We start from the raw sequence: 12,553 nt of genomic DNA, 5'->3' as shown, positions 1-12,553 counted from the left end.
AAACCAAAACAACAACAAAAAAAACGTCCCAGCATTTAGTGACTTCAAACAGCAAGAGCCATTTTCTTACCTGTCATGATTTCTTTGGGTTAGGAATTCAGGAAGGGCTTGGCTGGGCAGTTCTGGCTTGAACAGTGGATGGAGCTAGAACAGCGTGGAGCTGAGGCAGCCGGGGCCTCAACAGGCATCTTCCTTCCTGCAGCCTCAAGGTCTCTCCATGTGGCCTCCTTAGGTGGGCTGGTCTGGGCTTCCTCACCGCGCGGCAGCCTTGGGAGGTCTGACAGCTTCGTGGAGAGCAAGGCGGAGAGCTTGCATTTTGTGATCCGGCTTCCGGCGTCACTGAGGGTCACTTTCACGGTGCTCCGTCCTTGGAGGTGGTCACAAAAGCCCACCTCGGTTCACACCAGCTCTCTGCTGGAGTGCATCTCCCTTTCCAGATGCAGATGCTAAGGCGTGGCCAGGTGAGTCACTGCTGAGTTCTTACTGCCAAGAGCCACACCTGCCCCCAAGAATGTGGCTGCGGGGCCATAACAACGACCAGGGCTTACCGTCTGCAGCTGGTTTCTCTTCCCCAAGTCCCTGTCCCCTGCCTGACGGAGGCGACCGCTGCTCTCCAGGATGGTTTGGGCACGATAGGGATGCAGTGCAAGGCGAACCTGTGGGTGGGCAGCCAGGGGACGTGGCTGGCAGCCCTGGCTCTCGCACTCCTGCGTGTGTCGTCTTCGGTGGTTTCCTGTTCTAGAACAAAAGGAATAATGCCTGCCTGCTACTTTCATGGTTTTCATGGGTGAAATGAGGTTCAGTAGGTTGGAGTGCTGGCTATGCAATGTAATGCTCTTCACGTAAAAGGCACCGGATGATGTCTCTTTGAGTTCCCCAGAGTGCCACAAACATCCTCGCGGCTTTACAGATATTCATTGATTTTCATGTAAAGGTTTCCTACCAACCCCAGAAAGAGCGGCGCCCCCTGGCAAGTCGGCCCCATGACCAGGGCTCATGACCGGGGAGACTGTGGGGGCAGGTCGTCAATGAGGGACTGCGGACTTGGGAGCTTGAGAGTTCGTGCTGCCCCCGAGTAACACGTGAATAAGCCTGGGGACAGGGATGAAGGGATGAATCTTTCAGAGTATTCCTATCATTAGGGCTGTATCAGCAAGCCCTCCCTAAATGTAGCAGCTTCAAACAATTTATTTTTATCTCGCTTGGTTTTGTGGGTCCGCAGGGTTCAACTGGCCGGTTGTCCCCCCGGCGGTGGAGGTGGTCTTCTCTCACACAGCAGCTGGGGCCAGACGGGGCTGGAGTCCCAGATGGCAGCTCAGGGCTCCTCCGTGTGGCTTCTCTCTCCAGCAGTATGGCCCCCGCCTCTCAAGTGGCCACTCGTGATTTCAGGAGCAGGTAGGAATACCAGTCCTCTCAAGAGCTGAATACTGATCCGGCTCAGCATCTCTTCTGCCATATTCCTCTGGTCAGAGCAGTTATAAGGCAGCCCGGATGCAAGGGAGGGAGGAACGGACTCTACCTCTCGATGGGGGGGCTCGTCCACGGACGGCAGGAACGGATGCCTGCTCCCCTAGAGGCAAGCTACCCAGAACCAGGAACAGTCCCTATTCCTCAGGCTCCTGAGCTGCCCAGCTTAGATGGGCTCTTGCTGTGACAACACAGAGGGCCTGGCTTTGGCTGGAGTGTGGGGACACAGAAAGCCCTTCAACTGAAAAGCCACTGGGCAGCCTTCGTCCCCTCCCCCCAGCCCCCAGGTGCTGCTGGCTTGCCCTGGGCCATGGGAATGTGGGCCAGCACAGGCCCTGGGCACCAAGGTCAAGGCTGTGATACAGAGGCCCAGACATGGCCAGCATCCAGCCTGGCCTCCCTCCCACATCCTGACACAGCTCTGACCGAGCAGTTGGTTGGCTTCACAGGGGCGGTTTGGGATCGTTGGCTGGACCGCTGTGCAGGCCCCGAAGTGGGGACTGAAGGGCAGTTTGAAGTGGCACAACGAGCCGACCGAACCGTTGTCTCGTGGCCCCCGCCCTGCGGCTGTATCTCGTTAGCAGAAACCTTGTCACCAGAGCCGTCTGTCTGCTGTTCTTGATCTGGGGTGGGGGGAGAAGGAGCCTTGTTCTGCCAGCCTTGCCCCTCCTGCTTGTTTTCTGACCTGGCCCCTCTCCCCGGCTGGGGGCAGCCGCTCGCCTGAAACTTCTAGCACACTCCCTGGCCTTCCAAACCAAGAGCGGGCCACCAGCTGACTTCTCCCTTCCTGCGTCCTTTCCCTGCCCCTTGTCCCATCCTACTAGCGTCCTCGGGGACCTCAGGCTGCTGGGCACCAGGGTCACGGGGAACCACCCGCAAATGCTCGCCTGGGGTGTGTGCATTCCTGAGGCTGCTGGTAACCGACCACCACACACTGGGTAGCTTCAAAGAACAGAAACGGATTCTCAGGAGGCCGGAAGTCCAAGATCAAGGTGTGGGCAGGGCCAGATCCTTCTGAGGGAGAGCCCATTCCATGCCCCTGTTCCCGCTTCCGGTGGCTGTGGGCAACCCGTGGCTTGCGGACACATCACTCCAGTCTCTGCTTCCATCTCGTGTGGCCTCCTCGCTAAGTCCCCGAGTCTCCTTTTCTGGCCCTTACAGGGGCGCTCCCATGACCTTCGATGAAGCACGATCTCATCTCTGACCTTAATTATATCTGCCAAGACCCTATTTCCAAATAAGATCATATTCTGAAGCCCTAGGTGACCATGGATTTTTGCAAGACGCCATTCAAGCCAGGACGCTCGGCTCTCCCGGCCGAGGCCGGAGGGTGCACGAGAGACAGGCCCTCCACGGAGATGGTGACTCCGAGGTCACTGCCCCTTCCTCTAGAAAGTGCAAACCCAGTGATTCCAACGCACGTGAGGGGGTTCCCAAGCTTCCTGCCCACTCCCACCCTTCTCTTCTTGGATCTGCGCTCTCACCTCTCCCCTTGTGACCGAGGCTACGTCTGTGTGCCCTGGGGCAGGGGATCACTCCTCGGAGCCTCAGTTTCCTTACCCGTAACACGGGGCTACTAAGAGCCACCTCATCGGGTTGTACCGAGTAGGAATCAGGTTTAACTTAGCGGTTCCGGACACAGGCTGGGGCCCTGGAAGGTGCTAGTGAGCCACCCGGCAGTCACAGCCGCGGACCTGGCCCTGCCCTAACACGTTAAGTGTTGTGTTCTGGGCTTTCCGTGTGTGTTATCTGAGCTAAACCTTAGGGCTCCAGGAACCAGGTACTATTTTTATCTCTGTTTTATAAAACAAGGAAACTGACGTTTAGAGAGATTAAGTAACTTGCCCAAGGTCATTGGGTGAGTAAGTGGCCGCAGCTTTGAGCAGAAACCCTGTTTTTCCCACTGTAGCCTGACCCTGAGCCCCGAGGCGCTGTGCATAAGAATAAACACATCTCCTGGGTCCTGGGCCCCCATGGAGGGGCCCCCTGTGGCCCCTCCCTCGGCTTCCAGCAGGTTCCCTAGACTCACATACCCCGGAAAAGGATCATTCCCTGTAAGTGGCCTATCTTGGTGATTTGTGGAACCACAGCTATGCTCACTGGGGAGATCTCTGTTCAGGTGTGATTAAAAAATTGGGCAAAGATGAAGTGATTTACGGGGCTGAGGGTGGGGGTCAGTTCAGCCAACATCTGCTTCCCTCTCTCCACACAAACTCTCCTCCCCTGTGCAGTGGTGGACAGCCAGGCTCTCAGGGAACCTGAGACCCACTGCAGGTCCAGAGGAGTTTCGGAAAAGATGGCTAATCCTGAAGGCTGCTCAGACCTGCCCTAGCAGGGGTCTGGTGAATTACAGCAGGGGTTGGCTAAGGGCAAACGACATTCCACAGGCCAAATCTGGCCCCCTGCCTGTTTTTATAAATAAAGCTTTACTGGAGCACAGCCAGGCCCATTTGTTGACAAATCTGTTTGCTTTCATGCTATGATGGCAGAACTGAGTAGTTCTGATGGAGACCCCGGCCCCGAAGTGGAAAATCTTTGCCATCTGGCCTTTTACAGAAACCTGCCGACCCCTGAATTAGGGAAGTCCCCAGGCTGCTCGCTCTCTGAGATGGTTTCTGTCTGGGCTTCTGTCTGGGCTGATAGAGGAGGGAAGAGCTTCCTCTGTTCTGAGTAGCAGTTCTGTTCTGTTGGAGGCAGGGATGTGTTGGTGTCTCTCCCAACTTAACAGGTGCGCTTGTTCAGGACAAGATCGGGTCGGGGTCTGAGGCAGTGCTGACTCAAGACCCAGGTCATTCTTCACCCCCACCCCGAGTCACACCGTTGGCTACTGAGCAGCTACAGCCTCAAGGAGAGAACCATTGCTCGCTTCTGTCCCCTTGCGCCCCCATGTCCCAGGCGGAGGGGCTGAGAGTCTCTGTAACTTGAGCTTAACTGTTAAAGTGACCTGGTTTATGCAGCTTGCTGGAAGGACCTGGGCTCCCCACCATTCCTTCCTCTCCCTCTCTCCCCCTTCCAGGGAGACATCCTGGGGACTGGTCCTCCTGTTACGGGCAGAGTGACAGTCGGTGGAGACTGCTCCTCTTAGAAACAATGGTGGTCTCTTTATGGGGTCCCTTCTTCCTGGGATATTTGGGGTTCCCCAAGGATTATGCCCCCAGCCACTTTCCCAGACCTGGAAGGGGCTGTGAGCAAGGGAGGGCTTATCCTGGGTGGGTTCTACGCACCTGGGGAAGTCGGCACCCACACACACTGGCGAGGAGCTTCAAACACAAATAAACAAGTACGAATGCACACGGCCCCATTCCTCCTTGCTGTCCGGTGAAGGTGTGCCAGCCCCTGGCTGTGCCCTTGGCCACTGAATACAGTTGGCCCAGGCTGGCCTCAGTGCCTGCTGAGCCATCAGCATGCCCAGAACCCCAGCTGCAAGCTGGCTCCTTGGGAGGATGGCCTCAGCACCCAGCCCCACCCCCATTCTGGTGGGCTGTTGCCCCAGCAATTGATTTTTTTTAATGTGCTCTGTGCTGACTCCATTTTGTCCTGCAGCATCCCTCCCTCTGGCACCATGGCTCCTGCCTGCAGGCTGGTCTGGCCAGACACCCAGGGAGGAACATATGTCCCATACCTGGGGTTCAGAGGAAGGAGGGAGGAGCCAACTCACAGCCAACGTGGAGCCACGCCTTCTCTTTCGGCCACCTGCCCCGGAACCCAGATCCCCAGCCTGGCCAATCTCAATGACACCCTCAGATGGAAAGTGGCCACGCCGGGCCCAGCGACCCACACACAGGTGTTGAAGAGTAGCTAGCCAGCCGCTTAGCAGGACTGGAAAATTGATATATTTAATCACTGTGAACGTTTACAAACTTTTTTTTTAATCACAAAAGGAATTCATACTTTTAAAAATTTTGAAACAAGATCAGAGTTGTTTGAACTTGAAAGACATCCTGATGCCCTGCCCCCCCTTCTCCACTTAACCCCATTCCATTCCCTAGAGAAGCCAGTTTGGGTAATAGCTTTCCAGACATTCTCTGTGCTTGATCGTTTGTCTCTGGAAACAATTCCATGAGATGAGCAGGTCAGATAGTGAAGTTGCCAGTTTACAGGCAGCAAAATGGGGCCATGGCAAGGCTAGAGTGGAGGGGCGGAAGGACGGTGAGGTCTCCAGTCCCAGGAAGGAGGCCAGTGGGGAGCGGGTGTCCCACCTCCCGGTTCTGGTCAGATCAGTGCGACCAGGAAACCCACTTTTTTTTTTTTTTTTTAAGATTTTATTTACTTAGGGGCGCCTGGGTGGCTCAGTCATTAAGCGTCTGCCTTCGGCCCAGGTCATGATCCCAGGGTCCTGGGATCGAGCCCCGCATCGGGTTCCCTGCTCCGCGGGAGGCGTGCTTCTCCCTCTCCTACTCCCCCTGCTTGTGTTCCCTCTCTCACTGTGTCTCTCTCTGTTAAATAAATAAATAAAAGATTTTATTTATTTATTTGACAGATAGAGAGAGAGAGAGCTAGAGTACAAGCAGAGGGATAGGGAGAAGCAGGGGGAGCCCGACGCGGGGCTCGATCCCAGGACCCTGGGATCATGACCCGTGCCGAAGGCAGTCATGATCCAACTGAGAGCCACCCAGGCACCCAGGAAACCCACTTTCACCTTCTACCCTGCTCTTAGCTTTGGTGGAGACTCACAGCCTCGCCTGTCTGAGAATCCAGAGATTTGGAAGGAAAGTATTCAGACCCAACGATCACAGAACAAGACAAGATGAACTCCCACTCCACTTTAGAAGAAATTATGTGTGCACTTTCTGGCAAGTTTTTTGGCCTAATAAAAAACATGTTTCACAAGGATAAGTAATATCTTGCAGGGTAAGTCAGAAGTGTTACAACCGTTTCTCTGTCAGAGTAAACACAACTTGGTCTTGGGAGTGAGTGGAGAGCATTCATCTGTCTGTGAATCCATTTATAAACACTTACCAACTCCATAGTGAGTAAAAGAAAGCAAATTTGCATTTGTCATATTCCTCAGGCAAAATACAATCTGTTCTCCCAGGAAGCAAGGGAATGGCTGTTTTTGAGTTTTCTAAAAAATCAGCATTTCTCCCCTCCCTTAGAACCGACACAAAGTCTGATCTGAGTGTGAAAGTTCTAGCTAGGACAAAGAAAGTTGGGGCATCATCGTAAGTCTATACAAGTGGTGCAATGAGATATATGTTTGGGGGCGCCTGGGAGGCTCAGTCAGTTAAGCGTCTGCCTTCGGCTCAGGTCATGATCCCGGGGTCCTGGGATGGAGCCCTGTGTAAGGCTCCCTGCTCAGCGGGGGAGTCTGCTTCTCTTGCCTTTCCCCGACTCGTGCTCTCTCTCTCTCTTGCTCAGTCTCTCAAATAAAGAAAATCTTAAAAAATATATATATATATATATATTTAAAAAAAAAAAGAAATGTATTTGGTCTTTGTCCTCTGTTTCAGGCACAGAGCTCCTAAAACCCTGTCCTCTCCTAAGTAAGAGGAGGGGCTTTTGTTATTTTATTGATTGATTGATTGATTGATTTTTAAGATTTTACTTATTTGAGAGAGAGACCAAGAGAGTGAAAGAGCACATGAGTGGGGTGAGGGGCAGAGGGCGAAGCAGACTCCCTGCTGAGCAAGGAGCCGGATGTGGGGCTCGATCTCTGGACTCCGGGATCATGACCTGAGCCAAAGGCAGATGCCCAACCTACTGAGCCACCCAGGCGCCCAGCTTTTGGTTTTATGACAAGCCCTTTGGCTCACACCTGAGTTTATGCTGAAGAAGAGACTTAGTGTGGGCTCCCTACATAGCCTCTGGATGGGGCTGGAAATAAGGAAGAGCAAGTCATTAGAACCTAAGAGCTTTCGGCCCCTTCCACCAATCGGAGGCAGTGCTGGAGATTAAGCTATATAAAAGAACAACAAGATTTGACAAGCTTCTGGACTAGTGCCTCCAAGTGCTGGGAGGATGGTGCACCCCAGGTCCATGGGGACAAAAGACTTGAACAGACACTTCAGCAAAGAGGACACACAGATAGCAGATAAGCACGTGAAAAGATACTCCGCATCACTAGCCATCAGGCAAATGCAAATATAAAGCATAACGAGATACCTCTATATACCTATCATAATGGCTAAAATTTTATTTTATTTTTTTAAAGATTTTATTTATTTATTTGAGAGAGAGAGTGAGATAGAGAGAGAGGGTACAAGAAGGGGGAGCGGGAGAGGGAGAAACAGACTCCCTGCTGAGCAGGGACCCCGATGCGGGACTCGATCCCAGGACTCCAGGATCATGACCTGAGCCGAAGGCAGTCGTTTAACCAACTGAGCCACCCAGGTGCCCATAATGGCTAAAATTTTTAAATTTTCTTTTCTTTTTTTTTTAATTTTTTATTTTTTGGCTAAAATTTTAAACACTGATCATATCAAGCACTGGCAGAGAGATGTGACCCGCCTAGAGCTCTCCTATGTTGCTGGTGGGAATGCAAAATGGGAAAGTCACTCTGGAAAACGGTTCGGCAATTTCTTATGAAGTTAAATGTGAACACTCCCTGTGACCCAGCAATCTCAATGTCTGTACATTTACCCCAGGGCAAGTTTTGTGGACCACAGCGCTAGTGACATTGGGAGCCAGATCATTCCGTATTATGAGACCTGGGCACTGCAGGATGTTTAGCAGCGTCCCTGACCTCTAACCACTAGATGCCGAGCACACGACAATCAAAAATGTCTCCAGACATTGCCAGATGTCCCCTCCGGGGCAAAATTGCCTCCAGTTGAGGCTCACTGCCCTGCAAAAAGGAGAACTTTTGTTCACACAAGAGCCTGTGCACAAATGTTTGTGGCATTCTATTCATAATCACTTAACGCTGGAAACAGCCCGAATGTCCTTCCACACATGAATGGATGAACGAAGTGTGGCACCCCGGACGATAGGATACGACTCAGCTATAAAGGGAGAGACCTATTGGCACGTGCAATGAGGGGGATCCCAAAGGCATTATTCCGAGTGAAAAAAAACCAAAAAAAGTCAAAAGGTTACGCGCCGTAGACTTCCATTTCTATGACCTATTCTCAAAAAGACAACCTCCAGGGACGGAGGGCACGTCGGGGGTCCCCAGGCAGGGGCCAGGAGTGGGGAGAGGGTGCGGCTCCCCCAGGGGAAGCTTGAAGGGGGCGTTAGGGAGGTCGAAATGTCCCGCCCTGATCGTGGTGGGCGGTGACACAAATCTAAACACCAAAAGCAGATAAAAGTCATTTTTATTCTATGTTAATTTTAAAAATAAAGCAAGAGCAAAGAAGGGGAGACTGAATTAAGAGGGAAATGGGCTCTTCTTGTCAATATCTTCTTCCTTTAGGAACGCCTAGGTGGCTCAGTCGGTTAAGCGTCTGCCTTCGGCCCAGGCCATGATCCCAGGGTCCTGGGATCGAGCCCCACATCGGGCTCCCTGCTCAGCGGGAGGCCTGCTTCTCCCTCTCCCACTCCCCCTACTATGTTCCTTCTCTCGCTGTGTCTCTATCTGTCAAAAAAATAAATAAAATCTTTTTAAAAATAAATAAATAAATACAATCTTAAAAAAATCTTCCTTTATTTAGTTTTTATTTTTATTATTTTTAATATTGCCGTCTTTTAAAGAATGATCCCACCCGCGAGGTGCCAGGCACAGGGCTTCACCAGCGCCCTGCTCCTGGACTTCCCGGCCTCCAGAAGGACTGGAGTCCACACACTGTGGTGAATTCCTCAGTCCATGGTTCTGTCCGTCCAGAAGAAAGGACAGCTTTCTCTTTACACAAATTCCATGTTCCCCTAACCCCTCTTCTGTGGGGCTGCCGCCTCTGCGTCTGCCTTTCTTGTGTGTGGAGCTACCTTCCCCTTGACCAATACTTGCGCTTGCCTGAAGGAGATTCCCTCTAACACCTGCAAACCCGCACTTCGGGCTGTGAAACCATGAACTTGGCCCAGAGACCCCCCGCCCGGGCTTTGAGGCGGCCTCCACCTGCAGGTGTGTATCATGTTGTTACTCACAGCAAGGTGGGAAGTGCCTGGTTCTCTGAGAGACTTTGTGGAGCAGAACAGCCCTGGCAGACAAGACTTCCCACCTCCAGACCCTGAGATGAGAGAGAGAAACTTTTATTTTATTTTAGAAAACAGTGGTGGTGGCGGGGGGGGGGGGGGGGGATATGTAGCTAAAGGCTTAGTGTTCCAGCCTATTTAGTGGAGAAAGGGAGAGGAAAAACTTGCTTCTGTTTGCCTTCTTCCCTCCTGTTCACCTTTTTCTGGTTGATTATAATTTCCAAAGAAAACAGGTCTGGGGTATTTCCGTGGAGGTGAGGGGCAGGGGTGAGCCACAGGCGGCCTCCCTTCTCTGCTGAGGGCAGCCCTGGGTCTCTGTGCAGAATCTCGGGGCCATCCCTCCAGGTTGCTGAGAGCCAGGCAGGAGCAGGGAGGATGAGAGAGGGTGGGAATGAAAGGGAAGGAGAAAAGAACATCAGAAGGAAGGCCCACCGGCCCGCGGTGCAGAACCAACCCTGCAATGCATGCAAAACGCTTTTCTTTCTGGTTTGTGCAAGATTCCTAAGAAGTAGGCAGCTCATAGTGGAGCTGTCTCAGAGGGCAGCTCCGGACTCCGGACAGCCTGGCTCCGTCTTACTTTGAGGCTGCTATGTCCTTGGCACTGAGCTCATGTCAAACTCAGGACAACCCTCTGAAGTGGGTGGTGGTCTGGTTCCTGCTTCACAGATGAAGTAACTGAGAGTCAGCCCAATAAGCAACTTCCCCAAAGTCACCCCGGTAGGATGCCGCCGACCCAGAGTTCGAGGCCAGGCCCTGACATCACAGCCGGGGCCTGCACCCGTCTGCACTGCGGCCTGGCTCATGTTCTAGGTAGAAACGTTCTAGGCAGACATCACAGCAGCGACCTGAGTCCCCAGGACTCTCAAGTGAGGAGGAAAAGGAGAGAGGGAGCCAGCAAACCTGGATGCAAGTCTGGGCTCAACCACTTGCTGTGTGACTTCAGAGAAATCACTTACCCTCTGGGCCTCCATTTCTTCATCTGAAAGAAAGGGGCTGTCCTGAGGATTGAAGGCGCAGCGCAAATGAAGGAGTCTGTAAGATGTCACATGCCGTGGGAGTGTAAGACGGAATGATAGCCACATTCTGTCCTGGAACTTGCTGGTGGCCCCTCGAGTTCTGGGATCATTCCATTCCATTCCATTCCACTCCAGAGGCAGGGGGCGCCCACGTAGTTGAAACTGTATTTTCTTTTTCAATAGGTCATGTAGCCATTTAAAGTTACAAATTTAACAAAAAAGGTATATCATGAAAATGCTTGCTCCCATGGAACCGATGGAACCCGTTTCTTAGGTATCCATCCAGAGTTGTTGCTCAGGACACACAACCAGATGAGCATATGCACTATTTTTCTTTTATGATTTTTACCCAAATGGGAGCATGCCAGTTCATTCGTTCGTTCATTCATTCATTCATTCATTCATTCATTCATTCATTCATTCATTCACTGAGACTCGAAACCAGCCACGCCTGCAGCCTGTTCTGCTCTTGCTTTGCTCTTCTTTAGTTTTCCCACTTTACAACATAACTGGGACCTGTCTCCAGATCCATGCATCAATGGCTCCAATTCCTTGTCCTGGTGCTGTGTTCCATCACCTGGGCATACCGTAAGTGTGGAATCCGTCACCTATGGAGGGCGCCTCCCATCCCTTGTCATTCTTATAAACAATGGCCCTAGGTCATTCCACAAATGTGCACCGCTGGGCGATACGTTTCGGAAAGCGGAATTGCTGGGTCACAGAATTTGTGCATTCAGTAGATTCTGCCAAATTGCCCTCCGTGGAGGATGTGTGCATCTACAGTCCTCCTGGCAAAGCCCAAGAGTGCCTTTCTCCACCCTTGCCAGCTCAGTGCATTGTCGAACCTTTGATCTTTGCCAATCTGCTCAGTAGAAAATGGGGCTTGGGCGTTGTTTTCGTTTGATTCTTTTATTCGAAGTGAGGTTGAGCATCTTCTTAGTGCCCAGCCCTGGACTGGTTCCTTTCCACACACAGCCAAAGGCTGTCACCTTGCCCGCTATCCCCTCTGCAAGATCCAGGACTAGGTTTGTATTTCTCTCCCCCAGCTTCTTTTTTTTTTTTAAATTTTATTTTATTATGTTATGTTAATCACCATACATTACATCATTAGTTTTTGATGTAGTGCTCCATGATTCATTGTTTGCGTATAACACCCAGTGCTCCATTCAATACGTGCCCTCTTTAATACCCATCACCAGGCTAACCCCTCCCCCTAAGCCCCTTGTCCCCCAGCTTCTTGCTGAGTCACTCAAGAAGGAAAGGGCAGCAGGCTTGGGTTATTTCTGCCCCGGGAGCCATCCGAGCTGCCAGTCCTGGGAAGACCTTGGTCTCTGGAATCCTCTGTGGGCATCCAGCGCCCGTGCACACCGGATAGTTGCGCCTGTCAAATCCGGGCTCCCTGGTCCCCCTGGGAGAGATGGGGTGTGCAGGTGGGGATCAGGGCAAGTGTGTTCACTAACTAGGCATGGAAAGGTCTCAGCTAGATCTGGAGAGGGGACATTTTGGGAGGAACAAAGTCCTAAGCTGTAAGTGACAGAGTGAGAGGAGCCAGGCCAGGTGCAGGGGAGGGAGGATTTAGTTGTTGGAAAAGGCTCCAGGCAGGGCGTGTGTTGAGCCAGTGAAGGGTCGGGAAAATTGGGAAGATATTCTCACCAGAAATCTCTAAAGGCATCTTGCATGAGATGCATCCAGCCCTGGCCGCTCAGTTCACCACCACGTCAGGGCTCGTGCTGATCCCTGCCCAGAGTCTGAAGTAGAGACACCCTCTTGGTGCTCATGGAGGATTCAGGCCACTCATGTGACCAGCAAGGGGCGTGGAGAGGCCCGGGACCCTCCCTGACCGTCTCTTCGAGGTGGCTCGGCATCCGTGGGGCAGGCCAGGTCAACTTGTTGTAGCTTAACCTCAGTGCCGCCCTATGCATCTGGTTGCGTCTTGCTCCTGGACATAAGATGCCAAGAGGAGCAAAGCAGGTTCCTGGGCCCTGGGGAGTCTGCCGCCGTTA

The 12,553-nt window shown here is 52.4% G+C and overlaps 1 long non-coding RNA gene across 2 annotated transcripts; it reads right to left on the bottom strand.

Annotated features, from left to right (window-relative positions):
• Positions 1-8,696: 8,696 nt before the first annotated feature.
• On the bottom strand, positions 8,697-12,327 carry LOC123853430 (uncharacterized). 2 transcript variants are annotated; one of them, XR_008507142.2, is made up of 3 exons: positions 12,204-12,327; positions 9,487-9,569; positions 8,697-8,980 (listed from the first exon to the last, which is right to left on the bottom strand). It is a non-coding gene; the product is annotated as an uncharacterized LOC123853430 (long non-coding RNA). The 2 variants fall into 2 exon arrangements; XR_010408401.1 differs by lacking the exon at positions 12,204-12,327 and adding an exon at positions 9,732-9,868.
• Between the last annotated feature and the right edge of the window lie 226 nt (positions 12,328-12,553).

This window comes from Mirounga angustirostris, unplaced genomic scaffold, assembly GCF_029215605.1.
Source record: "Mirounga angustirostris isolate CCGP_5_RB_7025 unplaced genomic scaffold, mMirAng1.0.hap1 SCAF_17, whole genome shotgun sequence".
NCBI classification, from domain to species: Eukaryota; Metazoa; Chordata; class Mammalia; order Carnivora; family Phocidae; genus Mirounga; species Mirounga angustirostris.
This window is presented reverse-complemented; position numbering and strand designations above follow the sequence as displayed.